A 3,636-nucleotide genomic window follows, 5' to 3' on the forward strand; every position below is an offset into this window, starting at 1 on the left:
TGGAGGATTTGTGCATGTTGTAGTGTGTGAAAAGGAATGAAATTCATGAAAGAATAGATGTTGAAGTTGAGCCGTGCATGTTGATGTCTAGCCGTGCATATATGATGTGTGTAGGAATGGTGAATTAATTGTATTTGCATGTTTTGGGTGTTGTTGTAACCATGTAAAAATATGGATGAAAGTCATGAAATTTATGTATGTGATGTGTGGCCGAAAATGGGCTGATTTGGCATAGACATGTTGAACTAAGTTTATGTAGTATTTTGGTTGTTGTTGTTATGGATTATGTGGTGAGAATGAAATTTTAATGGTTCAAATTGAAGTTATAGTTGTTTGTGGTTTGTTATGGAAGTTAATGTGAATTAAATGTAGTTTCTCGAATCTGGAAATAATGTTGTGAACTTGTGGATTATTGAAGTAGTGGATGAATTTGGAAGAAAGAAATGTATCGTTGTTGTTCTTATGGCATTCGGAAGTTTCGGGTAAAGGTAGCATAATGGTTGAGTTGTTTTGAATATTGTGTGGATTGTAGGAAGCATTCTTGAATCTTATTTGAATGATCTCTGGATTAGTATTTGAATATGTGGGCGTCGATGGTGGTTTGAACGTATGTTGTCGAATTATATGGAAAAGAATTGCTACTATTAATGCGTTTTGAATTGGTTATTGATGTCGTTTTTATATGGTTATTGGCATTGTTGTTGAAGAATTGGCCGAGTTAAATTCTGGGTGTTGAATTTAATTCTGAAATACTGCCCAAATTTCGTAAATAAAGTGCGAGCTTAAAATGGGATTCCGAGGTGCCTATGACTAATGTTTGGTGTCTAATGACGTGTTGTAGATTTTGGAAGCCGAGACTTGAGTTTGGATTAGCTTAGGAAGCAATCAAGGTATGTAAAGCTTACCTTTCTTTTTCTTTTGGCATGTCCTAGACGTAAGGTTATGATATGTTATAAGCTTCGGGTAATTCCATTCGTGAAGTTCGAGCATGGTTATGATTCATACTTGCTTCTTGATGTTGGCATCCTAATGTGGTCAAGCTATGGTCTATATGTCTTTGTATGATTGGTTTACAAATGGTGCATAAAAAGTTTTGTTTTCAAAAGAGTTTTGTAACTACGAACGTCCGTAACTTTCACAGACAAAATCGGATTGCTTTGATATGTTCGCAAACGATCCTATAACGTATAATGACTTTAACTTTCATAGGCGGGCCCGGATTGGGTTGACGCTCGTCCGTGGTTCCCGCGACTTTCCTTTATATAGTTACGACGACCTTTGAAAGAACTTAATGTGGCTATGATTCCGACCCCCGAGTATGATCGGCTTATTTATCCGTCGCAGTTTGAAACGAGGATTTTTGGCGCATGATTTTGATACGTAACTATGGTTTCCGAAGTTCGGTTTGATATGTCCGAGTGATATTCGAAGAAAAGTCGATTTGACTATTATCTTGGGTTGTAAATAATAGTTCGCTTTGATTATCTTGTTGGGTCTTTGTAAGTGTTTTGCATTGCATATGATTTCCCACGATTACTGCCGTGCATTCTCGTTATTACTCTTTCGCCGAGTCCCGGGCGGTATGTTATCGTGCGCACTATGTTATATTCCGAAGTATGATGTGATTCCGAAGTATGATGTGTTTTCCGAAGTATGATGTGATATGATATATGATGTGATACGAATGTGATGTGTTCGGAGGTATACAATATTCCGAAATATGATGTGTTGCGGCGCCCGGATGGAGTGGCGACCATGATACCGTCCGTCGGTCCCATTATGGACCGTACGTGATATGATATGATATGATATGTGACGATCCGATGATACGATATGATATGTGATATGATATGTGATAATATGACGATATGATTTGATTTACCGAGTCCCTCACTAGAGAGTGGGTACGGTATGTTTATGATTATTATATTATGTATGGATCGGGTCGTACGTTCCTCGGCATTATTATATTATATATGGATCGGGTGTTATACCCCGTACTTTGTACGTTGGAATATTCTAAGTTGGTTGCGACAAGTTATGGACAAGACTTTTAATTTTCGATTTTGTTGATTTTAATGCATAAGTTGCATGTTCATCTTTTTATTGGTATTGAATGTTAAGTGCAAAATTTGGAATAAGGAAAATTTGGGACCAAAGATGAATTAGCAAGCTAGACATTTCATGAAAATTTGGAGCTAGGAGAAATTTGGAAAAAGAATAATTCATGAAAATAGCCATATGTGGCCATGTGTGTGTAATGGGCCATGGGCCATGTGTATGAATTATATGGAGAGAAAGATGATTAATTAAATCATCTTCATCATATTTTTAGCTCTAGAAAGTTCAAGAAAGTTGAAGAACTTTGAGAGGAAGAGAAGGCCATTCGGCCATTGAAGGAAAAAATTGAAGACCAAAAATTCTCTCCAAAAAAATATTTTCTTCTAGGTTTTCAACTCATTGGAAGGTCCTAAACAACATGGAGTTGTTGTTGAAGCAAGCAAACTGTTCTTGAAGTTTTCATCTGGCCAAGTGAAGAACAAGTGAGGAAAGGTATGGTTCAATCTTATTTTTTCATGTCCTATGGATGGTTTGTGCAAGTTGTGGAATGTGGAAATGAAGGAAGTTCATGGAAATAATAATGTTAAGTCATGGCCGTATGTATTGTGTTGTGGCGGTGTGTGTGTGTTTGTTGTGTAGGAGTGATGAACTAATTGTATTTAGCATGTTTAGGTGTTGTGTAGTGTGCGGAAATGGATGAAAAATCATGGAATTTGTGTGTTGAAGGGCTGGCCGAAAAATGGACTGTTTCATGTCAAAAGAATGAACAATTTTATTTAGTATTTTTGGTTGTTGTGTGTTGTGGATTCTATGATGCTAATGAGAGTTTAATGACTCAAGTTGTGGTTGTAACTGTCATGGGCTGTTTTTTAAACTTATGGAATTTTAATGTAGTTTCTATAATTATGGAAATAATGTTGGGAACGTGTGGATTATTGGAGTGGTGGACGAATTTGGAAGAAAGAAATGTATTGTTGTTGTTCTTATGGCATTTGGAAGTTTCGGGTTCATTATGTGGTAGATAGAGGTACAGTTAAATATTTGTAGATTGTTGGAAGCATTCTTGAATTTGTTTTAAAAAGGTTTGGATTAGTACTTGAACTTGTGATCGTTGATATTAATATGAATATATGGGGAAATTGAATTGAATATGCATGAATTTTGTCGAATTATGTAGAATGGATTAAATTTAAAGTTAGAATGCGTTTGGAATTGATTATTGATGTTGTTGGAATGGTTTTTTGGTGTTGTTGTTAATAATATTGGCCGAGTTGAATTCTCGGGGTTGTTGGATTTATAGGGGGGGTCTTTTTTAAATTTACGTAAATTGGGGGCGAAATTTGGGGGAAATTTTAATGCTTATACCTAATGGTTGAACCCTTTTATAAAATGTTGTAGATTTTGAAAACCCCGGGGCTTGAGTTTGGATTAGCTTAGGAAGCAACCAAAGTATGTAAAGCTTACCTTTCCTTCTTTTGTGTTATATCCAAAGTATTTCATGCATTCGGATAATTCGAGAAAGTCATGGTAAATAAGGGCAAAGGGCATTTTTCCCAAAATTATTTTAATGTACGG

This window comes from Lycium ferocissimum, chromosome 3, assembly GCF_029784015.1.
Source record: "Lycium ferocissimum isolate CSIRO_LF1 chromosome 3, AGI_CSIRO_Lferr_CH_V1, whole genome shotgun sequence".
In the NCBI taxonomy this organism is placed as follows: Eukaryota; Viridiplantae; Streptophyta; class Magnoliopsida; order Solanales; family Solanaceae; genus Lycium; species Lycium ferocissimum.